Source organism: Nasonia vitripennis, assembly GCF_009193385.2.
Source record: "Nasonia vitripennis strain AsymCx chromosome 2 unlocalized genomic scaffold, Nvit_psr_1.1 chr2_random0007, whole genome shotgun sequence".
NCBI lineage: Eukaryota > Metazoa > Arthropoda > Insecta > Hymenoptera > Pteromalidae > Nasonia > Nasonia vitripennis.
Window position 1 is genome coordinate 2,365,057 of NW_022279614.1, and position 27,669 is coordinate 2,392,725.

At 42.8% G+C, this 27,669-nt stretch overlaps 1 protein-coding gene across 5 annotated transcripts in view; it reads left to right on the forward strand.

Moving 5' to 3' along the window:
- Positions 1 to 27,669, forward strand: part of LOC100116824 (importin-11) — a 337,441-nt gene that overhangs the window by 5,602 nt on the left and 304,170 nt on the right. For all 5 annotated transcript variants that reach the window (XM_031925208.2, XM_031925210.2, XM_031925209.2 and 2 more), the window contains exon 2: positions 10,144 to 10,250. The gene's annotated coding sequence lies outside the window, so the exon portion shown is untranslated. The remainder of the gene's footprint in view (positions 1 to 10,143; positions 10,251 to 27,669) is intronic.

The following is a 27,669-nucleotide window of genomic DNA, read 5'->3' on the forward strand; positions in this document are numbered from 1 at the left end:
AGTGTGGTTAAAATTCGCTGTTAAGTCACGAATACCCTATTGCAAAATCTCACGTGAGATCTTACATAAGATCTCACCTGAGATCTTATGCCAAAATCTCATCTGTAATTTTGGTCCGGAAGCTGCTGGATCTTCTTTCCAGCTATCTAACTGACAGATATCAAGTAGTCAAAATAGACGGTAATGAAAGCGATAGAATTTTAGTTAATACAGGAGTTCCACAAGGAACGATCTTAGGACCGCTACTTTTTATCCTGTATATCAATGATATCTTAAAGGAAGTCTCCCGCCGTCTCTCCCCTCCCCGAGTCCATAATATCTACAGATGAACTACTATTATAGCTACAGGGGCCTGATTCTCTAACTGTGTGAGCGCCACACAGTTCACATAGTTCACACAGTTAACACAAGGTTTCACACAGTCCATATAAGCAACATAAAATTAAAAAACACCTTAAAAGTGCTAAAAAGACACTCTGTGTTTATGGTTGGATTTATGTAAATTTGCTATTTTTAGCATTTATGATAGATTTAAGCCTTATATAAGATGCGAAATTAGAAATTTATCTCGAAAAAACGCAAAAAATCTAATTAACACACTCAAATTTATTTACTAAAATACATACGCCGAATATTATATACGTATCTACTACAGTAAAAACTAGTATTTATCACATTTACAATGAACATTTTTTTAGATTGAATTTATAAAACTTAAAATTAAAATTATGTCGTATTAGGCATAAAATGAAAAATACGCAATTTTACGAAAAAATGGTAAAAATTTTGTTGTAGTATTTTGCTTTTATTATTATTATTATTATGGGAGTCGGGCTTGTACAGACCACTGGAAGCATGGGTAATCCCTTGGCGTCTCTCCGGTTAGTTCAGTTGCTAATCAAGCGCCAATCGCCTCCCAGAATGAAAGAATTCCGGGGGCGTGCTTGGCCTGAACATCTTCCGCTTCTAAGAAAGGGGCACGTAGATGGCGCCGCCTTATGCCGGTTATGGCGGGGTAGTTGCACAGGAGGTGTTCAGGGGTCTCCTCCTCCGTGCAGCAAAATCTGCAGAATGGGTCTTTGTTTAGTCCCATTGCATGTCTGTGGACATTTAGGCTGCCGTGACCTGTGAGGATCTCTACGAGCAGCTTGGTTTTAGCCCTTTTGAGTCCTAGAATTGCTCTGGACCATTGTCTGATCTCCCCTTTGATCAGACTCTGGCAGAGTCGGACAGCCGGTTCTGGTCCTATAAGGTAGCTTTTTGCGCCTAGCTTAGCCAGGTCGTCTGCTATCATGTTTCCCTTGACACCGTTGTGCTCCGGGACCCATAATAGTGTGACACTTGCTTTGAGAGCTAGTCTGTTTAGGGTCTGCACACAGTCCCATACCAGCCTAGATTTAGTGGCGAAGCTATCATGTGCTTGTAGGGCACTCTTGCTATCAGAGCAGATATAAATCCGCGGGCGCATGCTCCCTGCTAATGCCGCCTGCGCCGCCCACATGATTGCTATCAGCTCCGTTTGTAGTACGGTGGTGTATCAACTCAACGGCAGGATTGTTCCAACGCCGTTCTGACGACAGTACACCCCCGCTCCTGCGGCATCCTTCCTTCTGGATCCGTCTGTGTACCACAGGTCTCCGTTGTTCGGGATGTTTATTCTTTCGTCATCCCGTTCCACACGGGATGGGATGCTTACTCTATATTTCTTATCAAACAGGAAGGTTTTGCTCATGGTGTCCGGGTTCATCCGAAGAATCCCTTTTTCGTCCAATCCTTTGGGGAGCTGTGGTAGTCCCTGCATATTGCCTTTCCCGAGCGAGTTGGTGATCCTGTGCAGGGCTTGCGCAGCCGCTGCAGCCAGTGTCACTTTTAGTGGTTCTATATTAAGCAGCAGCCCCAGTGCAGCCGTTGGTGTCGACTTGATTGCGCCCGAGATGCTCCTCACGATTAGACTCCTTAGTCGCTCTAGGAGGATGTTTGAGGTGGAGAGGGCTGTTCGCTTCCACCACACCGCCGCTCCGTACCTCAGCCTGGGTTTGAGAACAGCCTCATATATCCATCTCATGGCCTCTGCCGACAGGCCCCAGTTCCTGCCTATGACTCTTCTCAGTTGCCACAGGTTGGCCGTGACCTTGCCTATTACATATTCCAGATGTTGCTTCCAGGACAGTTTACTGTCCAGGATGACTCCCAGGTATTTGACATGACTCTTAAGAGATAGTTTTTGTCCCCCAAGAGTCAAGTTACATTCCCTTTTCCATTTGTATCTTCTGGTGCAGACCAGGATCTCCGTCTTGGCTGGATTGACAGATAGTCCGGTCTTGTTGCACCACTTGTTTACTAACGTTAGGGTTCCTTGCATGACTCCCATCAGGGGGTCAAGAAAAGGGCCACGTGCAATTATTAGGATATCGTCCGCGTATCCAATAGCCGTGCAGCCTGTGTTGTTTAGTTGGGTCAGCAGCTCGTCCACTACCAAGCACCATATTAGTGGTGAAAGGACGCCACCTTGGGGGCATCCTAACCTCACTGTGCCTTTTAGTGTTGTGCTGCCTTTACTCGCTTCTAGGTTCCGGTTTCCCAACATGTGGTCAATCCATCTCGCTATTGCTAGAGGGATCTTGTGGCTATTCATAGCTCTATTGATCACCTCTCGCGATGTGTGGTTGAATGCTCCTTCAATGTCCAGTAGTGCGCCAACGGCGTATCCTTTAGCATTCAACTGTGTTTCGATCGTAGATACTGCTCTATAAAGTGCTGTCTCGGTAGATCTGCCAGCCCTGTAGGCATGTTGCTCCTTATATAGCCCTTCGTCCTTCAAGACCATATCTCGAATGTATCTGTCGACCATTCTTTCAACGGTCTTAAGTACGAAGGATGTCAGGCTGATAGGCCGGAAGTCTTTCGGGGATGTGTACCCGTTTTTTCCCGGTTTCGGTATGAATACGACTCTGGTTCCCTGCCACCCCGTGGAAATCGCGCCGAGCGTCAAGCTTGCTCTGGCCATTCGTGTCAGTGGGCCAATGATAACGTCCTCCGCTTGTTGAAGCAGGGCCGGAAAAATACCATCGGGTCCCGCTGACTTGAATGGCTCAAACGATCTTATAGCCCACCTCACCCTTTCCGGCGTGACGATTCGTCCGGCCAGCAGCCGGTTTTCGCCCAGTTCAGCGTACGTCGGTCTGCGGCCTCGACTGGAACCTCCGCCCGGCGGGTCGCGCGCTTCCCTCACGAAGCTTGGGAAGTGTGTTTGTACGAGGAAATTTAGAGTTTCCTCGTCTATAGTGGCATGCTGTCCATTTGGGAGCTTAAGTGTGCCCAGAACAGCTTCGAGATTCTTGGCCAGGATCTTGTCCATCCTGGCTGCTTCTCTGCCTTTTTGGACGTTCTCGCAGAAATTTCTCCAGTTGTTTTGCTTGGCTTCTATGACGTTTTTCCGGTATATATTCCTTTGTGTCCTATATTGGATCCATAGGGAGCGTGTACCGTGTTTCCTGGCTCTGTCAAGGGCCCCTTGTGTTTTGTATTTTATCTTTTCCAGCCTTTGATTCCACCATTTAACTTCACCTTTAGGTCTCGCCTGTTTGGGTTTGCAATTACCCTCGTAGGCTTAGATGATGCCTGTAGCAAATCAGTCAGCTGCCATTTCCGGGGATACGCTGTCCCTGATGTCGAGTGGTATTTCGCGCATGGCTTTCTCCACGTCTTTTTTGTATGTTTCCCAGTTCGTATCCCGGGGGTTTCTCACCCATTTGGGTTGTTCCTTACTGGGAGTACCAACTACGTATGTGATCAGCGAGTGGTCCGACAACGATGGTTCGTCGCTCACTCGCCATTCGCCGATCAGATGCGCTATCTTGGTGGATGACAGAGTTAGGTCTATCACTTCCTCTCTAGCAGCGTTCCTGAATGTGGGTGTGTTGCCAACGTTCATTATCTCTAGGTCTGTTCCCGCGAGATAATCAAGTAGTCTAACTCCCCTAGGATTGGTGTCCGTGCTTCCCCATACTCTGTGATGTGAGTTGGCGTCGCACCCTATAATCAGTGGAAGGTTGTTAAGCATGCAGTGTTCCACTAACCTTTGGACTTCCCTTGTCGGGTTGTCTGTACTATCGTACGGTAGGTAGGCGGAAGCTATCACGACCCGTCCTACGTCTTCTAACTCTGTTTGAACTGCCATTAGGTCCCCTGTGGCAAAGTCCAGTAGCGGCAGCACGTTCACTCCCTTGACTGCGATGCAGGCTCTTGGCCTCTGCTCCTTTAGGTTCCTGAAACAGACTAAGTTACCTAGTCCCCTTATGGCACCCTTCACTACCCAGGGTTCCTGGATAAGTGCTATGCCTGTGTGCGCCACTGTCATATTCCTCAGTAAGATTGCTGAGGCATCTTTGCAGTGATGCAAGTTAATTTTTAGATTAGATTAATTGGTTTTATTTTACGTACAATGTGTTGTACGATCAACTATGTACAGCAGGAGTAGTAAGAGTACAGGCATAATAATAGTATAAGATGTCTGTTGTGGTAGATGTGTAGTGTGATGATAAGGTGAGAATGAGTTAAGCGAGAGTGTGTGAGTGTGTGCGTGTGCGTGAGTGTGAACATGATGTTCATGTGTTTTCGAGTTCGAAGAAGTGCTCGTTAGCTAGTTTTTTGAAACCTGAGATAGAAGCAGTATTACGAATGTGTGATGGTAGGTTGTTCCATAGGTATGAGGCGCTGATATGAAACGAGTTCCTCAGTGTCTCCGTCGCGAAGGTAGGAATATCCAGAGGTGTCACCTCGCCCCTAACAGGCCGGAGTGTCACGCGGAAGTCGAAGTGTACTAGTACATATGATGGTAAGGCTGTGTTAAACATCTTTCGTAAGAAACAAGCAGTGAAATACCTCCTGGGTCCTGCAGTGGTTAGCCACTGCAGCTCCCGCCTATGCGGGGAGATGCGCTCATCTCTTCTTACACCGTAGAATTCCTGTATTCCCGAGCCTCTGTAGTTTTAAGTCGAGTTCCTGCGTTAGGTCACAGTATACAAGAGAGCAATAGTCAATAAGGGGAAACAGGAGTGCTTGCACTAAGTGCTTGCGCAATCTGAGATTGGTACTCTTTCTGAAAAAGTAAAGGTTGTACATTAGTGAGTGAGCACGCTTACACACTTGTGTAACGTGCTCCTTCCACGTAAGTTTAGAGTCGAGCACCAATCCCAGATTACGCACGGAAGATTCAAAGCTGACCTGGGCACCCCCAATGATAATATAGGTGTTAGCTGTTGAGGGTAAGGTGTTTATGTAGTAGGGAGAGCCCAGGACAATTGCTTTGGTTTTAGCAACATTAAGTTTTAGCCTGTTCTGTGCAGCCCAGCCCATTATCCTCTCGGCATTAGCACTCATCTTGTTTGATATAGAATCGAGCTCCTCAAGGTGGCATTGACTGTAAATTTGCAAGTCGTCCGCATAGATGAGATGGGAAACATCGTTATCAAGGCAGAAACCGATGTCATTGATGTACAATGCGAATAGCAAGGGACCCAGAACGGATCCCTGCGGGACGCCGATGTTAAGACGCCGAGGAGAAGCACGCTCACTATTGTCACCAACGACGGCCTGCTCTCTCCCAGAGAGGTAGGAGGCAAACCAGCGAATGACTTGCTTTGAGAAGCCGAAAGTGGATAGCTTTCTCAGGAGCCTGACGTGACACACAGTGTCAAACGCCTTGCTAAAGTCGAAGAGAAGGAGTAGTGTTACTTTATTTTTGTTTATCCCGATCCTGGCATCATCAGTTAGCTTAATTAGGCCAGACTGAGTGTTGTGACCAGTGCGGAAGCCTGTTTGAAGGTTGTCTAGCGATAGCCTTGATTCAAGATATTCTGAGACCTGCTTGTGCACCAGCCACTCCAGGGCCTTGGAGAGAAAGCAGAGAAGTGAAATCGGACGGTCGTCAGTCAGGGCTGTTGGTGAACTGATCTTGTTGAGTGCGCGCACAAGTGACAGTTTCCAGGCAGATGGGAAGCAGGGCACGCTCAGAGACAGGTTGAAAATGTGACTTAGTAAAGGAGCGAGAACCGGCAATGCTTTTGAGATGACAACCTGTGGGATGCCGTCACTTCCCCTGGCCTGGGTGTCAAAGTGCGATACCGCAGCCAACAAGTCCGATTCCGTTATAGGGCTGAACTCGAAATGTTCCGGGAGGTCAAGACTTTCCAGGGTGAGAAAATAATCCTCAACAGCAGGAGCCAACGGATCGTTGGAGATCGCGCTGAAATGCCTGTTGAGTTCATCTGTTGTAAATCGAGATGGTAAGGGGGCCTTGGTGGCAGAAATTCCACGATTCTCCAGCTCTTTCCAGATCTCGGCAATGTCGGTCAAGGTAGACAGGCGTGAATAGTAATAATTCAGCCTGGCTTCCTCGACTTGTTTATGGGCATAGTCTCTAGCTAATCTGTAAATGCGGAGATCTTGATCGAGCCTAGAGTCCCTGAAACGCCTGTAAAGTCTATCCCTCTCGGATACAAGGTCACGAAGAGCCGCGGTGTACCACGGGTGACGTTGTCGTCTTGGTGTTACAGTCCGCAATGGGGCGAGATGGTTAATGGCGTTAGTAAGGTTAGTGTTAAGTAAGGATATGCATTCGTCGAGTGATGAAGTGTTGTGAGATGACCAGTCACATTCGCTAAGAAAGTCCCTTAGCTTCTCGGCGCTGATTCCTTTAAAGTTTCTGTAGGTGTAAGTGTTAGGTACGTAGCGTGGAATCTGTACGTCGAGAGTGGCCGTGATAAGGTCGTGTCCGTTGATGAAAGGTGCGTCTGTCTTCCAGTATGACAGCAGGCGATCCTGCTCGTCGATTAGACATAGGTCAAGCCAGGTATCAGAACCCTGTTTATGGTGCGTGGCACCATAGGGAACAGACAAAAGGGAGTTCTCATCAATGAAAGCCTTGATGAAATTGGCATCTTCAGATGAGGAAAGTTGGTCAGAATTGAAATCTCCCATTATGACCTTCTTGGAGTAATTGTGAATGTGAGTTGTTAGCTGGTCTATAAAGTTAGAGCCTTGGAAAAAAGGAGCATGAGGTGGACGATACACAACCCCCACGAAGATGGGAGAAACTCCCTTAGTCGATACCTCACAAAAAAGGTATTCGGGCTTGCCTGGCTTGCCAGACCATTCACCGTCGGATGATGAAATAACACTAACCGTCAGTGATTTTTGTATATAGAGGGCCACATCTCCCCCGTTTCTGTTTGTGTCTCGTCTGTACAGCAGGTAATCATCCAGTGAAGGGATGGATGCCACCTTGTCGCTTAGCCAGGTCTCAGTAACAGCTATTACGTGGAATAGAGAGCGAGTGGATAAGAAAAGCCTGATCATCTCAATGTGACCCGTGAGTGAGTTCGCATTGAAATGACAGACCCTTAGACCTTCGGACAGAGATACCTTAGAATCGGATGAAGACACGGCAGATGAGTTTGATGGTGGATGTGGTGGGATGAAGTGTGTGTGTGGCAGCTTCATTGTAGAACGATGTTGACGGCAGGCGGAATCCGAGCTAAAAAATCATTTAGCTCGGCGTCGGTGTTGATGACGGTGACGCGGCCGTTGTCATCGTTGCAGCGAATAAATAATCTCCCGTCTCTGACGAAAGTACGGCAACCCTGTCTTTGTGAGATAGAGAAGGAGGATGGAGCCATTTATGTTTCCATCACTTCCTCTTCAGCCTCTTTCCCCCTCGGCAGACCCCTGCGTCTCTCGGCGGTGCACTTTCATGTGCACCCTTCCGAGGTCGTACTAGGGCCTGTCCTCCATCTTCGCGAACGTCCCGACGTGGGATTCGGGGCTGGTTACCACAAGGAGCTGCTTGTCCCATGCACCCTCCTCCCCCTCTCCTCCCCGATCCTGGAGTCGATGACCCTCCACGCTTTCCTCTTTAGGGAGGGGTTGTAGCCCCTCAGTCTCTCCAGTATCGCCGCCGGCTCCTCTGCAGGACCAGGGAACCGGACAACGACCTTGAGTCTCTGTTGGAGTAGCTCTGCCCCTCCCATTTTGAGCCTGGCGCCACCCCAGGGTAAGTCCAGAGTGGCCAGCTTGTTGGCTATCCACTCCTTCGCCTCCGGGTTGTTGGCCACCAGGATTAACACCCCCTGCTTGCAGAAGGAGGTGTCGAATTTGGGCCACGTATTAGGTGGCTGGAGGGCCAGCTCCTTCCTGACCGCACTCCGGAACTCCAGGAACATTTCCGGGGTGATGGGACTGTCTGGGTAGTCCTCCAGCACCACGACTATCGTGAGCGGGTTGGCTCTTTGAGCATCCATTAGAATGCTCCCTCCAGCCTGTGTCATCGTTTGAGGTGCTCCGCCGTTGGGGTTAGCCCCTCCGGGCGGCCCCTTGGCGTTTTTGCTGTTACTAGGGTCAGAGGGCGGGGTCTTGTGCATCCCTTGTCGCCTCTTCTGTCCCGTAACCAGTGTCTCCGCGGGTGTAATTGTAGTGGATTTGGCTGCCGCACGAGCACGCTCGCGGGTCTTCCTCTTCCTTACAGCGCTACAGTCCCTCTTCTTCTTCCGCTCTTTGGGCTCCAGGGCATCAGGGGTCACAACCCCCTCGGGCATAGTGTCCGAGGGTGCGTCCACCGTCTCTCCCTGGGTCTGCGCAGTTGGTTCCAGTGGCCTCTGGGGCAGCGTTCCCTTTGCAGAGTCGCCGGCCTCCTGAGGAGCCATTGGTCCCTTCTCCTCCTTTCTATCTGTTATTGGTTTTGTTATGTTATCCATTTTGATCCCACGAGTAGCTAGGGAAATAAGTGGTCCGCCGTCACAGAGCCCCGCATGCGACGGTAAGGCTAACTACTCGGAGATTTTGCCCAGTTTCTCCGAGGCATCGTTAGAGACCGACTAGTAGTAGTACCCCGGCGGCGAACTAGTCCCCTCGGCACGCTGGCTCACACCTTGGGATTAGGGGTTGGATGAAATACCCATTGCGCCTCCTCCCTAACGCAATAGGGGGCTGCCCTTAGCCTCCGGCCAGTCCATAGGTCGCCCACGGGAACCCTGAGGCCCGACCTCGGTCAGGGGGGAGGCCCGACCGCAGAGCCCCTTTTACGGGGATCCTGCCGGGGAGGCTACTCTTGAGCCCGAGAGGCGGTATCCCGCATCAGCCCAATTTCGCCGCCACGCCAGGACGCACCCTAGTAACGCGCCGGGGAGAAGGTTGGCCGGTTGGTCTCGGCCTCCGTTACCCCACCGACCCGAGTTCGGGACGTCACGCTCCCGTCACCGGAGTCGATGCAACCGCATAGACTCGCCGGACGAGCCCCCACACCAGCTAAAAAGCGGGTACTCGACAAGGTGTCAGCCCCCGGTGGAGGATTTTGCTTTTAACTTTGCGGAAACTTTTTTTTTTTTTTGATAAACGTTTTTCAGGAGCGTGTTCTACGGAAAATTTCCTGTCAAAATAAGCAAAAAAATTCGATTTTTTCAAAGTTTAAAGGTGTGTGTGATTGTCAAAATTCTTGATAAAAGTATAACTAGGGTCGTAAACTTTGAATATTTAAGAGTTGTTTTTTATAGTAGTCTAAAGTGGGATAACCACATGTAACATATTATTGGAAAAACTAATTACCTAGTATATATTTTTTATAAAATCTTAAAATCAATGCCCATAAAGACACTCAAAATGATCTACTATGCATTTTTTCATAGTATTATAACCTACGGCATTATCGCTAAAAAAGAACAGCTATATGAATATTTTATATTTTAAAAAAAGAACAGTTATATGAAAGCAATTAATGTATATAATGCGCTTCCAAATCGACTAAAAGTATTGAATATGAATAAATACTTTCAAAAGAGTCATAAAATATTGGATACGATCCAACTGTGAAAAAAATGTTCCGTTTGCAATACATGCAAAATTGTTTTAGATACTAATGTTAGATGTATATATTATAGTTTTAAGTTCTAATTTTGTTTTGTTTGTTTTTTTTTCTCGTTGTAACCAGACTGCAAACAGGTAATATCATTTACCTCTGCAGGTTTTCAAGTATGAAATACATACCTTGTAAATTTCTTCTGGTAATAATAAATAAATAAATAAATATATTGTCTGTAAATAATAAATTATGAGATAAAGAAAATATCGTTTTTTTTTTTAATTTTACAGAGTGGTCACCCATCCGCTTACGAGCTTCAGCCAATGCTCCTTGAGCATTCTCGGCGCGGGGATACTGTTCTCTTCGAAAACATGTATTGACGATACACTTCGTAATTGTAAGCTATGACCACATTGTTACAATTTTCATTTTGTAAAATAACATCCACTTATTGTAATAAATTGATACGACAGTTTCCTGATAAGGGCGACATTGCCTTGCCGAAATGTCCGGAAGGGCAAAGAGAGAATGATTTAATTTTCTTTTTCCGCACCTTCATTCTACATCCTGCGTCAGAAAGACCGGTAGACGCATTCCAACATTTAACGCTAGTAGTACCATGGCACCATATAGAGTAAACAAAACTGACAGTGGCCACCACCCCGAGTTACTGAGGAGGTCAAGGTTAAAATTGTTCACTCTCCATGGTGCCATTTGTACTTTGGAGAGAGCCCCCCACTTTTCCTCTTTCTATACAAAGTGCCTCTGATTTTTCGAGAAACTTTGGAGAGAACCTCTCCACCTTCACTGTCTGTCTACAGTGCCTACTATCCAAAGTGTCTCTGATTTTTTAAGATACTTTGGAGAGAACCCCTTCTCCTTCTCTGTCTATCCAAAGTGCCTCGAATTTTTCAAGGCACTTTAGAGAGTGATCGAGTGACTTACTTATGAAGGTGCTTTTTATCTTAATTAGTAAAATAAGTTGACACCTCGCCGATCCATGAACGACAGGTGTGCGATGTGGGGTTTCCCACTACCACTGCCTTCCTCTACGCGTACTCAGCATATGACCCTTTCCATTGCAGACACACACACACACACACACGCGCGCGCGCACACACAGCAAAGCAAAAGGAAGAGGTGACGGAAATCGCTAACGAGGCAGTAGGTATAATCCACGATTGGCTAAAGCAGACTGGACTTGAGCTTGCTAGTCATAAAATGGAGTCTATCCTTATATCCAGTAGGAAAAAAATAGGGACAATAACGCTGTCGGTGGACGGACACGAAATAGACTCTCAGCCGACCATTAAGTACCTGGGAATCACCATAGACGCCAGACTAACATTTAAGCAGCATCTCGAAAGGGCGAGCAATAAGACAGCAAAAGTCGGTGCTGCACTATCGCGACTAATGCCAAATGTAGGTAGGCCAACACAGGGTTGAAGGTTACTCCTAGCCAGTGTAACTACATCAATTATGTTATACGGTGCCCCAATATGGGCGGACGCTATGTTGGTGAAGTCCTATGCACGAAAGCTGTCAACAGTTTATAGGAGAAGTAAATTGCGGGTCGCTTCTGCCTACCGGAAAATATCAGAAGATGCAGTGTGCATTATTTCAAGTATGTCGCCTATTAACCTTCTGGCAACAGAACGAAAGAATATATACGAAGAAAGCCGGCGTGCTGACAATACTCAAAAGGAAATTCGAAATAACAATACCCATTTCAATGGGTATTGAATTATATATAATTAACAATAATAATTTCACCTCGGAGATTAATAAAATCATCATCTTGATCTACTATGCGTAGTTGTAGGTGATGGATCACTTTTACAGATATTGGTAAGTAAATTATTTGTTTAGGCACCTCGATTATCTTGTAGCCTGGTGGAACTACTGGGAAAAATTCATGTATTGTATGAACTTTCTGCTGATTTATGTATGCTCCTGTCGTAATGTTAAACTCAACTCGTGAAGCGTTCACTTTGCGAATAGTTACTGGTAAATCTAAATCGTGACTTATATAGGGCTTTAAAAGTCTTGGAGTGAATCCTAGTAGACTACCAATCGAGTCAATCGGCCGGAAATCTATTTCATGACTACACATAATAACACTTCGCAAGGTATTATTATTTGGCTTGATACTAACTTTTATACCTCGAGTATCGTGTATCGAGGATACCTTGTAGAGTTCGATCAATATCCTCAATCTCATATCTAACGGTAGGTAGTTCAATTATTTCTTGACCAACATAAAATTAATTACAGTTTTTATTGACGTTTGGTATAGAATTAAAAGTTAGCAGCTCAACAAGTCCAAGACTGTATTGCTTATCCGAATCCAATTCTATTGGAGGAAAATAGTGCGTCTCAAGGATCGAGGAGGTGCCGGAAACGCTGAGAGTCATTGATTCAACAACCATCTTGAGTACACTAATTCAAATCACTCATGTAGATTTCTTTTTATATAGACAAAAATTATCCTTACGATTTAACTGATTGCAGAGAAATTTCAGACAGAGATGACCACAGATGAAAGTTGAAAATTCCTAAAATCTCTGATAATTGTACTTAACTTGAGATATTTTCCAGTAATTCATAATATCTCGCGTTGGTTGTAAATCACCGAAACTATCAACGTACGTAACTTCATTACCAATTTTTCGATAAGCTACCCAATGCAGGTCCACTTGCATCATCCAGATTAATGACTGCCGATTCTCTGACTCGACAACCGATTGAAGGCAGAGCGTTTCGCATAAAAACTCCTCGAAAATTTGGTATATTCATTAATTTTACATATTTGAGCAGATCGTAGTCGGTAAGTGCACGTTTAGGCAATCTTATTTTTTTTTTCTTCCTTTACACTTTTTGTTCTTTCTCAGAAAGATGCCGAAACCTATACGATGAGGTTTCAGAAACAGTCCTTTACAGAGTGCCAATATTTCAATTTTTTCATTATGTCTTTTTTGCTCTTCCGTTTGTTTCTTAGCAGCACTTTCTTTATTTATTGCTTTAGCGATTCCCGCAGCTCCTCCTGCAAGTGAGTCTACTGCACTGAGACCAGCAAAAAGTGGAATAAGTTATGGAAGAAAGCCACCTACTTTGCTGGGAACAGGCAATATGCGTGAAACATTAATTTTACTTTTTCCACCAACATTTTTCACATGCTCTCGAAACATCTTTAGTGCTGACTTGGTCATAAAGCGAGAATCGTTGCCAGGAATGATAGATTTTCCCATTGACTTGATCAAATTTTTCAGTGTAATCTTTTTCTTTGAAATTGTTTTCTTAAGTTTATTAAATCTACGCCTTCCACCTCTTCCTCCTCCTCGTCTTCAAACACCCATACAGCCTTGATTTTAACTTCATGGTATTTGCTACAGTAAAAGCTGTCGCTTGTTCATTCAAGCCAGCATCTCTAGGTTTCACTCTCTGCCACACCGTCTCTGCTAAAATTTTATCAGCAGCGTTTTTCTCTTGAATGTTATCAGGATTTTTCGAGTAGGCAATATCGTCATCCTTACAAGCAGCGTCTAGACGATTTATTCCTGAATCACCTGGACCACAGTACTGATAACCAGGCACATGAACTTCAATGGGTAATTTGTTAATCAATGTATTCACTAAACCTGTATCTTTTTTCTGATGCATGATGCTAGCTCTTAACAAGCTCATGTGAGACTGACTGAGAGTACTATAAATTCTCACTCTAACAGCACAATCGTCATGGAAAATTGCTACCTTACAGTATAAGAGCAGTATTTTGTGGCCCGTCTAATTGTGGTAAAACGAACGCTCTCTTATTTCTAATCATTAATCCTAATGGTTTGAGATTTGAAAATATTTACATATTCTCAAAATCTTTGAATCAGCCTAAATATAAATTTTTGGAACAAGTTGTTGAGCCTCTAGAAGGTATTAAATACTTATCGTTCGGTGAACACGCTCTCGTCGTATCACCTGATGAAGTTCAACCCAACTCAATTTTTGTCTTTGATGATATTGCCTGTGAGAAGCAGGATAATGCCAAAGCTTTTTACTGCTTGGGCAGACATAATAGCGTGGATTGCTTTTACTTGTGTCAGTCGTATGCGCAAGTACCGAAACATTTAGTGCGTGTCAACGTCAACTTGTTGGTAATTTTTCGACAAGATGATATGAACTTGAAATATGTTTATAACGATCATGTTAATACAGATATGACATATTAACGCTTCAAAGATATTTGTTTAATGTGTTGGAATAATAGCAATCAAAGTTTTCTTGTTATAGACAAAGACCGTGATATCAATGATGGCCGCTACAGAAAAGGCTTTGATCAGTTTGTAATAAATATACGGAATACTGAATAAATATAGCATTTGATTGTGAGACTCTAAACTATCAAGGTGTCTGATTTTGATCAACAAACTGTAGTCCTACGTGAAGTTGAGAAAGTTTGAAAAGCTTTGAAAAGAAAGTACGATATGGTAAAGTCACATAAATTGTAGGTAGAAAAAAGTTTTAAGGACTTGTTCCAACCGCTTGTGAAACCACTGGAAAAGCTAATCGATGTAAGTGAACATAATAAACAAGAAAAAAGTTTATCGCCAGTAGTAGTTAAAAAAGAAAAAAGAAAGGAGAGAAAATTAAAATTAGAGCGCATCGAAAGTAATAAAAAAGACTATGATGATACTGATGATGATGATGATGATGATGATGATCCTGGAGAATCAGCTTTTGAGTCAGCTGTAGGCGATTCAGATATTTCAGATCACGAAGAAATTGTTATTCAAAATAACGCTGCAAGTGTTTCAGATGTTTCGGATGATGACAAAACAGTTATGAGCGCTAATGTTGATAAAAACATTTGATTGTTGCTTAAGGGGCAAACCCGAGCCTTAGATACAGTATATGGAGTGCAGAAAATGCGTGATGATAAACTTATGATTGGAAATACGTTTTAACAAAGATAAAATTATCGTTGGTAATAAAGTGTATGAAAAAGATCTCGGTCTAGTGGAATTGTTGTTTAAGAAATATCCTGATGACACTTTAATCACTGACAATGATAAGAAGAATTATGCTAAGATTTTAAAAGACACAAATGCACACAAAAAATACCATAATGCGAAGGAAGATATTCGTGAAAATACAATTAAGAAATATACTTATTTTGTGAGTCAAATTCTCAAGATTGGTAAAAGTGGTAAGGGGCTTATGTCATATAAGAATGCTTATAAAAATATCCATACTGAATACCGATATTGGGATGATCTAAATGAGCTTATAGATCGTTTAAGATTACTTATAGCTGAAACATCTGCTGGCAATAATAACCATGTCAATGAAATACAATCAATCATTGAGAAGCTCCATGAAGCTGAAATTATTTTGTAACAACTCAGTATTGAGATGAGTATTGACGTGTTTGGACGTCAACTAGTCCATGCAGGCACATCTCGAGGACCTGATTTAAACTGACGAGTGATGAAAATGTTGATTTAGAGAATCGAAAACTGTGTCATGTTGGTGATGCTGTGGATCAAGATGATGCTGTAAATTTAAAGTCTGTAAAAAAGTTGATTAAACAAAGAGCTGATAAATTTGAAAAAGATTTACAAGGAGTGGAGAGTTTAGTAAATGATAAAATTATAAATACTGAGGCAGAATTTCTTAGAATAAATAATACGCTAAGAGATTTGCAAGAGAAATTACAAATCTTGGATTCTGCAATAAATAAACTTGTAAATCATGATGAAAGCAGGACTATTGGAGGAACTTTATAAACTTGCTCAACGTAATTATCCACGTCGTTCTTTTCTCAGCAAAGATATCGATGAAACTTGGCAAGCAGATCTTGTTGAAATGATTCCATATGCCAAGCAGAATAAAGGGTTTAAGTACCTGTTCGCAGTTATTGATGTATTCTCAAAGTATGCTTGAACTGTGCCAGTGAAACAAACAACTGGAAAATGTGTAACTCAAGCTATGAAATCAATACTATTGCAAAAAAGAGTACCCAAAAATTTGCAAAAAGATTGCGGGAAAGAATTTAACAATAAAGATTTCGACAAACTAATGAAAAGTTATAAAATTCATCTATACTCCATCTATAGTAATCTTAAGGGGGCACACCACCTTTGAAATTAAAATCAAAATTTTTCATTAAAAATTTATAAATACTTATATAAATGAACCAATTTTTATTACTATTCTTAAACATAATTACCTTTATTTTGATGGTTTTAGACCTTCTATATACCTCTATAATACCTACGTATAGTAGGGAGTCCATAATTCACTTCATAATTGTCCATAATTCATAATTCACTGTCGAAATCTTTATTGTTAAATTCTTTCCCGCAATCTTTTTGCAAATTTTTGGGTACTCTTTTTTGCAATAGCATCAATTTGTGAACGTTTTAATCGCACTCTAAAAAGCATGATGTGGAAGTTATTTGGTCTGCGTGGTAGCTACAAATGGTTAGATATCTCACAAGATTTAATATTGCAGTATAATAATAGTCAACATCGGACAAAAGGAATGAAGCCTGCAGAAGTAGACAAAAGCAAAGTTAATCGTATTCTTAATCGAATTAAAAGGAAAAAGTGAAACAGCCTAAATTTGTTTAAACGAGCTCAATTTAAAATTGGAGATAAAATACGTGTAAGCCGAATCAAGGAGATTTTCTATAAGGGCTATACACCCGATTGGTCAACTGGAGTCTTTATAATAACGCGAGTTTCCCCTACGAAGCCCTATACTTATCATCTAAAAGATTATCAAGACAAACCAATAGCTGGAGGATCCTACGAGAAAGAACTTCTCAAGACTAAATATCCAGGTGTCTATTTGATTGAGAAAGTTTTAAAAAAAAATGGTGATTGAGTTTATGTAAAATAGTTAGGTTTTGACGATAATCACAGCAGTTGGATTAATAAAAATGATATTTATAATACCAGTACGTGAAAAATTTAAGGAAATATAAAATAAATAAACAATACATTTTACATCAATTATAATTTATTAATGTTTTTTTTTAATATCATTTCATGGCTCTTGCTTGAATCGTACACACTTTTCTTTGCTGGAATCAGACGTTTCTAAATTAAATTTTACGTGAAATATGTGCGTATGTGTATAATTCGAACTTACCCATTTTGCGATATTTTGTAGTGTCCCCAGGCAAGCGTATCAGTAGTATTGTCTTGAATAAATCTTTTATAATCGTAAGGACTGAGAGCAATCTTCCTCTGTCTAATGGTCTCCACCTTGTGAAGTTTGGATCTTATAGCGTACTGCTCTCGACTCTGAATGCGTGAATTTCGTAGATAGTCTAAGTAGTCATTAAATTCAATGGTTTTCTTTACAACTGAAGCTTTGATACCCTTGATTTTTTTATACTATCTTGATTATTAACGTGTACTGTACATTTTGCTTCTCTATCCAACACATTCTGTAAGAATATGACCATTACATTCATCTTTCATAAGTCCTACGACCTTTTTATTAACACGTGGCATATTAAATACATTGTCTGCAAGATAATCTGATGTATCGAATTTATGACTATTCTTCTTGATATCTTTATAAAAATCATTACATTTAACAGCACGTATAAAACTCAGTATCTGTATCTGTGTATAATAATTTACAATTATCTTTGTACATTTGTCGTGTGACGAGACACGAGTCTCGCACATGTAAATACGTGTATATCCGCAGGGCGAGTCCGCACGCGTACGGAGCGCGGCAGCCGGCAAGCGACTCAGCGACGACGCGCCAGGCAGCGCGAGCGGCGCGAGCGGCGCACGCGGTGCGCCGTGAACGCACCTATACACATCCGTGCCGCGCGCCTTAATAAGGCGGATCGCGCGGTGCAATGGGCAGTTCTACTCGAGCTCCACTCCGGGTAGTATCGTGCACACGCGTTACTACAAGGAACAGCGAGAGATAGACCTAGGCCGACGAAATCGTCTCGTGAGCCCGCGTGACGATTTGGTAGACGAACCCAGACCCGAAACTCCGAATTGCCATCGTGAGCACACGAGGCAACCCGGAACACCCGAACGACACCGAGCCTCGTCTACGTGAGCACACGTGGGCGACAGCCGGTGCCACCGTAAAATCCTAATCTACATTCCGATACATTGCTGCCTCCCTCTGCCACTGTGAGCCCACAGGATTAAGGGAGTAACAATAGTTCCGCCGACGATTCGTCCGGTCGTGCGCTCACGTCCTGGTGAAACAAAGGTGAATTCCTAACCAACAAAGCTAGCCTTACGCCGACATCTCACGACTCGCTTTATCTCTGTATGCACACAGGATAAAGGGAAGAACGAGACGAGCGACGAAGATTTGTGAAGCCGTGCGCTCACGACACCACAAAACCGAGGGATAACCTCAAAACACCGTGACACTATCCCGGCCGTTACTGTGCGCACACAGAGCGGTCAAGATCGTTGTTACACGATACATCGGATCGGCGTAGCCGTGTGCACACGTCTCCACCGTACCGAATGAATTCCTAACCTCAAAATCCGCCACCGAACCGATACACCGCAGCCGTGAACACCGAATCATTCTTGTAACGAAATCGCGTATATATTCTTGTAACGTTGCTGATTTAAACAATTCTATTTGTAAATGCCAAATATTCTTAACAAGACGCATCATTGATTTCTGTTTTAGCCGGGATTTAACAACTGATTCCAAATGCTATTGGTTAATTAAGAAATATATTTTGTTATCGTTGAGAATATAAAAACAGACTCTTTTTTGCTTCTTTCCCCTATCCTGATTCTGGAACCGACTGACTATCCAGTCTCTTGGAGAAAGTTAAACCGTTACAGTCGTATATAATTATAATGAAAATCATACATCAGTGTCTTGGAGAGGTCTAAAACTACAAGTCCAACATAGATTGGCTTATTCATAAGTATATCAGTCTTATTTAACTGTATTGCAACTAGATTCTCATTAAATATGGAACTACTGTGAAAGTTTGGCTTAGAAATTTAAGCTTCTACACCATATCTTCCATCGTATTTACTCATTAGTTTGACTGTAACTCGTTTTCTAATATTTTCCATGGTCTTGCCAAAAACTGCATTATTCATTAGTTTGAAAAAGTGTTTTTTCAACTTCATTTTTCGCTACTGCTCTCATACTAGTGTTCAAATCAATATATGATTTGGGCCATGGAGACTGCTTAAATTTTAGAATTTTATGTATTTTAACGAATCGAAGACCATTTGAGAGAGCTAGTAGCAGAGCAATATGATAACGTAATTTCTTTTATGTTGAAGTGTAGCTAAAAGTTTTTCCTTCTTAGATCCAGGAGGTTTTACATGTTCTGGACAGAATGGCAAATCATTATGATCATCATGTATTTCAGGAGGATAATCTAAATCAACTTCAAAAATATAACCATGAGAAGCGTTTGATGCGATGGAAAACAATTCAAAACTTTCACAATTTTCAAGCCACTGAAATTCATCATACGGAAGACATTGTAAAAGCCCAAATCCATATAAATTATTTGCATCTAAATAAATCAAGTATTTATTTACTTTATCTTTATTATACGTTTCAAGCATGTACTTATGATTAGCTGCTGTATACCGATTAGGGCGCTACTACTACTTAAACTACCTCGAATTCCTCGCTCTATAAAAAGTACCACGTCAATGTCTGTTAGAAGTTCTACTCGTACACCTATATATTTAAGCATAGCGTCCTAGGAAAAGCCTGGAGTAGTGTAATAATGAGCAGGATCTAGATTATAAACATCCATGCTCTGATCTCGAAAATTTTCGAAAACGTCTGCTAACAGCAAAACATCAGTTTTCATATAAAGATCTGAGTACTCGCCAAGTGTTTGAATATTAAATGTACTCCATACATATTGTGCATGCTCATAATCTCGATCAGATATCGATAAGTCATTGAAAATGCTGAAAAAATGTTCTTTTTCAGGCAACTTACACTCTTCTAGTTTTTCCCATGTGCTAATATACTCGTAGGGTAAAACACCTTTTCTTGTTAACACGTTTATTTGTGTCGTACTCTTATCACTAAATTCTTTATTAGCAATTGAATAGTCTTGAAGATATGATGCTAATTTTTTAAGTGATGTAGGCATACATCTAAGTGAATCTAAAAATCTTATCTTAATTTTGCTGTTTTCTACATGCTTCGTAAATGAAATATTTTTTTCTTTTGTCAGAGGTAGTAAATCAATCTGTCCTGAAAAATGGTTTGATACATCAGAAATAATAAAGTGTGCATCATAACCACTTAAATTATGAAACACAACTGGAAGTATTTTTGAATCTTGATAGTTTAGATTGCAGGTAGCATGTGCAGATCCTCGATATTTTCCAGTGAGATGACAGTGATCACGCACCTTTGTATCATCATTGCGGGAGAGTCCGACGAGGAGTCGAGGAGAGGTAGAGGGAGAGGGAGAGAGAGAGAGAGAGAGAGAGAGAGAGAGAGAGAGAGAGAGAGAGAGAGAGAGAGAGAGAGAGAGAGAGAGAGAGAGCATTAGCCTACAGGCATCTGCGTGGGGACTATAGAAAACGCATTTAAAAGAACGAGAGAGAGGGTAGTGGAAAATCCAAAGATCTAGCTGTTTCGACTGCACTGCGTGCGCTATAGAGAATTGGTGCGTTTTGAAATACGTCTGCAGACGCCTGAGTGGGGACTATGGGAAACGCATTTAAACGTATGAGAGAGAGGGTAGCTGATGTCGTCCAAAGAAACATGAAATGAGACGTTGCACATCGCAAGCGTGAATGAATCGAGTTTGAGAAGCTGTTTTAGTAGAAGGGGTACGAATTTCGAGTATATTTAAGCAGTCCTCTGCTCCGTGTTTGTATACATTTTCGAGTGTACTCAAGTAGTATACTGTGCTCTACATTAAATTAGTTGAGAAAGCTTGCTGTACCATTTGTAAGTATATTTAAAATATATTATTATTTCATATATAAATTTATTCTTAATAATGAGTAATATTTTCATAAGAACAAATGGATTTATTTCTTGATATCCAGGGCTTCAAGGGGCAAAACGGCGAATTTATAATCAAGGAGTTGGCCTACATTGATTCCAACGAGACACAGCAGTAGCTCAACTAGCAACGTTTCAACCACGGCACTCTTGGTACGACTTGTCGAGCAATGTCCAGTGTGCCAATCTGTGGCTTAAGTATTCTTACCATGGGTTGAAGAACAATGCTGAACTTCCATATGACAAGCTAGCTGAAGTTTGCTCCAGCCTCCTCGACTTATCGCCGACAAGAAACGTGATTGTTTGGATGAAAGGTTCACAGAAAAAGGAGTGGCTGCAGCTATATTTCGCTGACGTCCGTAATATAGAAGATCTCGGCTGTCCATCCTTAAAGACACCAGGATTTTGAGCTCCGCTGGTGTGTGCACACCCCCTTCCTGACTGGAAGGAGAATTGTGCAGTTCAAAACGTTTACGCAATAAACAAGTGACTCCGTGTAGTACGGCAAGATTTTATCTTCCCATCTGATTCTGATACAACAACGTCAATATTGGAAGAATAATTTATTATGTGAGTATAATATATTCTTATAACTAATACATAAATAAATATAATAAGTTACAATACAATATAATTGTTCCTCGTTACAACCCCCCGCTAAAGTCAGATTATCGTCCCGATTTCGACTCTACCAATCCACCGCAGGATCGCCGGTAATGCAGGCACTTTTCTTTGCCGACTAGCTCTTCGACGACGTCTCTAACCACGTACATCCCCGCACCTCGTGCACTCTTCTTCTGACCTCGTGTCGTACTCCGTGCCGCCGCTGCAGCTGATTCGCTCGATCCCTCTTGCATCCTAAAAGACCGCCGTCTGGGAGAGTCAGGATCGTAGGTGGGGGTTTCTTCCTCGTCTCCTCCTTCGTGGTACTCCTGGAGAACCGTGGAAATCTGCCTTACCCATGCCTGTGGGTAATTCAGTTGGGCGATTTCGGGAGAAAACTCGGTAATATCCGACCGGATCACAATCCCTTGGTGCGGCGGAGAACTCTCTTGACGCCTGTGATGAACCCGCGTTGCAACACAGCTCGCTGCGAGAGCTGCTTCGCGAACGCCGTGTTCGCACGTGTGCTATCACTCCGCACTCTTCTGTGCGGAACCGGCTTCTCAGATTCACATTACAACCGCTTGTTGTAACGCCCGTGGAGGCAGCGGTATTTGCGGTGAGGACGTAGGGAACGGGATAGAACAAGCCGGGAAAATGAATCTAGTCCCGATTAAAATAAAATAACAAAATATTGTAATAACAAAATATGTATTGTGCGGCCAATAGTGTTACTATACAAATGTGCGCCGAGTCACCTCAATGTCGACTCAGCGTGGAGAGTATCTCGCGAAGCGTACGCGCGCGAACAAGAAGGGCGTTACTTGGTGTTGTTGCACCAAGTCGCAAAGCTGTAGCCGCTGCTACTGCTGATGCGATACAGATGAAAGGGCTCAGTCCTACTTACTCGCTGTCGCCGTTCTCGGTAGGCGCGTACCACACACTCACACACACACACTCTGCGCTGGTCGTGTTGTTGGCTCACTCGCAGGAGCCGATGTCCTCTCGTTCAGTCGCTGATCGACAGGCCAGGTCGTCCTTTCCTATAGAAGCAGAAGTTTGGTCAGTCTCACACACGAAAACTGACGCGTTGGCACCTATGGCCGGAAGCTATCTGTCTGTCCGACGGACCGCGACTCATACGCGAGGCCCCGAACCTTGCCTCGCGCTTGCGCAACGTCGCGTTTCAACGATGCGGAAATCTACCCGATTTCGCACCTTGTTACAACCCCCTCCTATAATCGAACAATCGTCCCGAGATTCTACGCTATAGGAAAAACGCGACGTGTATCGTTCGGACGTTTCAACCTTTTCTACGACGCACCTGTTTCTTTTCTGGTTTCTTTAGAGGCAGCGTCGCTACCTCCAGGACCGTATCCTAGATCAATTTTCACCTTGGTCGCAAGGTTCCTTTTGGCACGTTCACGAACCATACGCGAAATGGCTTCGTTCAGCCCGGACGCCGCATCGCTCTGTTCGCCTACAGAGGTTCGCTCGTTAATCAGCGGTGCGTTGCTCGTGATGCGACTGTAAGCTCGTGCTACTCTTTAAACCACATGACCGATGTCGGATCGACGAACTTCCTCTTCAACGATCCTCCGATAAATTCTCGTCTTCAAGGCGGTGCCTATTTGGTGATGCTTTGCTTTGCATCCGCCGTTCGTGACTTTCCTTTGTCACGAAATCGCCAGCCTTGCTCGCCACCGGTCCATGTCGTGCATGCTAGTAACGCGCTTGACACGCTGACGCATTACTCACACGCTGCGACACTATCTTGCCGCCCTATCGCAAGATCTTCACGCGATCGTGCCAGGCACCGATCGCTCACCCTCTTTATCGAGTTTTCTAATGGTGGCGCTACCCCGTATCTCTGCCGCTAAATAGACTTCTCTTCGTAGTAGTCAACTCTGTGCAGTTTTTCGCGGACCCACGCCTGAACTCCAGGCGAAACTTGAATCCGTTTTGTTTTTAGTCCTTTGTGACGCGAGCTTGACTTACTTTCCCCCGGTCGTAAGGAGTCCAAACGTCTTGCTGAGGTCTAACGTTGGTACGTCTCTCGTTATCTTCAGTTCGCGGAGACGACCGTTCATGTTGAGTAATAGAGAGCCGTAATAGCCCCAGAAGCACGTTGAATTTTGGGTGCTAACGCGGGAATTAACGCTTTTCTCTTCGCTTATCTTGCGTCCTCATTGTGCTCAAGCGTCATGATACCACCTTTTTCAGCGTTGGACGCCCGTCCTACGGACGAAGCTAGCGGATTCAAACTCTTGCACCTATGACCTTTCTACGGTCTTAATCCGCCTTGCATCCAAATTGCTCGCGCTGTTCATTAGTAGGTGTAAGGTCTCGAAGGACTATTAGACTGCGGAGCGTCTCCTTCCCTGGACTTACTTCACTCAGAGCGCGTGCGCGTCCTCGCGTCTGATCTCCCTTGGGGTAAGGAGGTTCCATCCCACGGTAAACCTCTTGGTCTACACGAGCTTGCGCCCTCTCATTTCGTCGAGACAGGCACGGGAAGGACTTTAAGGTCAAGGCTGTCGAATCTTACTTCTTAGCGCTCTTGTAATCAGACCTTCTGCACCGTCTAGCGTTCTGCGCCTGTGAAGTTCTTGTTTCACAAACGCTGTCCCCTGCGTTGGGACAGTCGCGCCACCAATGAGTCAATCTTCTACAGGTCCAGCACTCGAGCCTCTGACGCGCTCTTCTCGACAGGTGCTTGACACGCATTATCTGGCTCAGAGAAATTTCCCTTTTCATGCGTCCGTGACTTGCATATCCAGCATCTTTTTTCAATTTCGCATGCATGCTTTGATGCGCCGAGGGTCTTGCTCGTCTGATTAACCTTCGTTCTATGCTGGCTTTTCTCTTTACGCAAATGGACATCTTGCCCTTTTTGCTTCCGCTTTTCTTGAGCAAGTGGCTTTTCTGGAAAGTAGGTTTCCGTTCACCCTTGCGCCTTCGCTCGCGCGTTTACTATTGTGTGCTCAGTTTCTTCTCTCGATTTTCTTATGCGTACCCAGTCACTTCCTGGTACAATGCTGCCATTAAAAAAAAAAAAAAAAATCGCACGACAGAAAAAAAAACTAATTCGCAGTTCGCTACGTATATTGGAATTTTACCGAAAAATCAATGCAAATTATCCCAACTAAGCGCCTCGAACAAATTCATCCGTCAACAAAAAAAAAAAAAAAATTCGGATCGGAGAGCACCTGACAAACTGGTGTCAGCTCCAACTGCCGCCACTCCGATTCCTTAACTTTAATTTTGTGTGATAGTGTCAGCTAGGGCCTATCCTCCGGCCTGGAGATATGAACTACTGGCTTTTCATAAAAATTCCAATATACCTGCGTGTATTTAAACTCTCGGTTTGAGTATACACGCGTGCGTATAATATACTTTTGGTTCGAGTATAGAATACGCCGTCGAGCTCGCACAGCTCGACTGCGACGTAAACAAAGAGTCGCGCTTGTTTACGTCGTTCGGCGCGGTCTTCTCGTATCTATGCGATCTACCGCGGCTATGTACAGTGTACATGCTATAGCGACGCTACCGAAATCTTACTATTCTCTCTCTCGCGAATATTATAAGGCGTTCCCGCCCGCGATTTCTTCTACGATTATATATTCCGCGCGTTCCTTACTGAATCCACACGTTGATGAATGCCATTGTAACGGGGTAAGACTTGACGATGAGAGGAGATAATCGCTTGTGCTACCACTGAGCCCTATTTCGTCACTCTTTATCCTGCCTCGATTAACGGCGTGGCAAGGGTAGGGGTGTGCGAGTACTCGAAAAGTCGGTTACTTGATCGAAAAACTCGACTTGACGAGCTCGAGTCGAGTACCGGGTCGAGTCAAGTTACTCGAATATTTCGAACTACTCGAATTTTTCGGGTTACTCTAATCTTTTGAGTTACTCGAGTTTCTCGCACTACTCGAAATTATCTTTTAACCATATATTTATCAAACTACTCGAAATTTAATAATTATATTTACGCATGGCTTTAAGACAGCCTCAGTAAAGCAGGAAGCAATGAAAGTGAGAGCTGGTAAAGCTTATACAAGCGAATTGCTTTTCGTTCGTATATAAACTAAGCAATAAGCTGGTCGTGGTCAAGCCTTATAGAAGTCGCAGAAAACGCACTGCTCTTACTGTTCTCGTAACTGCAGTTGTGAATCCCAGTTGAAAAGCGCGCTACATTTATGCTCATCCGCGGGACGGACTATTTTAAGGGTTACACTGTAAAAAATTTTGTCGTAATATTACTAACCCAGTAGTAAACCAATCCGTCCTACGCCCACCATAGTAAATTTACAACAGTATAAGTAAATTCACAACGGTATATTTTACTATTTTGCGCGCTGTAATTTTACAACTGCGGTAGTATTTTCACATTGAACGCGAAAATCTGACCCTTATCAAATTACTACGCTATGAGTAGTAAACTAATCCGACCTACGCTGGGCGGAGCAATTTTACTACAAGAATAGTAAAATTGCTAGATTTTTGTAATTTTACGTAGCTGAGAGTATTAAAATTGCTATACGTGAGGTTGGAACCTCATGTAATTTTACTACATTTTAGTGGTTTTAAAAAATAATTTTATAGCACTGGGTGGCATAAATCCGCATTTATGTCACGCCTATCCATGGCATAAATAGTCCATTATTGCACCGTGCTAATCGCCCTCGCTACGCGTGGGCACTAACTGCACGGTGCAAAAATGGACTGTTTAGGCCACGGATAGGCGTGACAGCAGATTTATGCTAGTCAGTGCGATAAAATAGCGTACGATATTCGTGGCATAAATAGTCCGATACAGCACGGCGTGTATTAGCACCCGAGCGTAGCGAGGATAATGGACTATTTATGCCAGTTGTATCGTAATATACTAGTTTACAGTATAGGTTACTATAGGGAGTCTTGTTTGATATTTTCGTTCAGGCTTTAAAATACGCTGTTCTTAGGGCCGGCGATATAACCGGCAAGCCGGGTTCAATATATTATATAGAATGTAACGCAAGAATTGTATGTGTGTTTATATATATACCATGTCTATGTGACTAACAAACACAGCCTCACAGACAAGAGCATGCCCGTGCGATATCATACATTAACTGGGTTCAAAACGGACCTGGCGCCCAAAAAATACTGGCTGATTCTGCATGTGAAAAAGTTAAAAAAGGTATCTATAATTTTTTTTGTAAACCTAATAGTTTTTAAATTAAAAATAATTTAATATTGAAAAAATCAAGTTTATTTCTATTTTTAATTCAAAAACCATTAGGTTTACAAAAAAAAAACATAGATACCTTTTTTTATCCTTTTCACATGCAGAATCAGCCAGTATTTTTTTTTATTTACTTATATCTTTTAACAACAAAGTTCAAATTTTTACCAAATTGCCAAGTGATAGAAAATTTTTGTAAGCTACTCAACATTCACATTTATTGAATAATATGCCTCATAATACATTAAAAAGTTATAATTTTACTATATTTAATAATATAGCATCCAAATATCCAATTATTCAAGGCCCGATAATTTCGAGTAACTCGAAAATTTCGATCTACTCGAGTTTTTCGAGTACTTGCACACCCTAGGCGAGGGACGTTGTTCCTCGTAACAATATATATATATATATGTGTGTGTGTGCGTGTGTGTGTGTGTCCGAAAAACTGGAGTCAGGTCGAGTCGATTTCTTTTTTCGAGTTCGAGTCGAGTACTCGAAAAAATTCATAAACCCGGGATTATGGAGCCCAGGGTATGTTCGAATTTCAGCGTATATTTAGGTGTAAAAGACCATTTTATTTATACATATGATATTATTTTTCTTAGTTTTTCATTATTTATCGCGTTGTTGCAAAAAAGCGTTAAAAGAGTTTAAGCCTGGTTTATGGAGCCCATTTTTATTATACTCGTGTTTATGGAGCCCAACTATTTTTCAACAGTTTTTTTACAACTTTTCCTTGTATATTTCGATACAAAAAAGTGACTAAATGTGGATTTAAGTCACGGAATGCCATAAAAAATTTCGAATGTTTCTTCTAACATTTCTTAAATTAGTATTTAAATTGTTTTAAACATATTTTTAAAAGGTTTTTAAATTTTTTTTTTAATTTGTTTAAAAATTTTTATAAAATCGTTTAAAAAATGATCAGAAAAACATTTAAAAAAATATTTGAAAATTAAAAATAAATTTCACTAA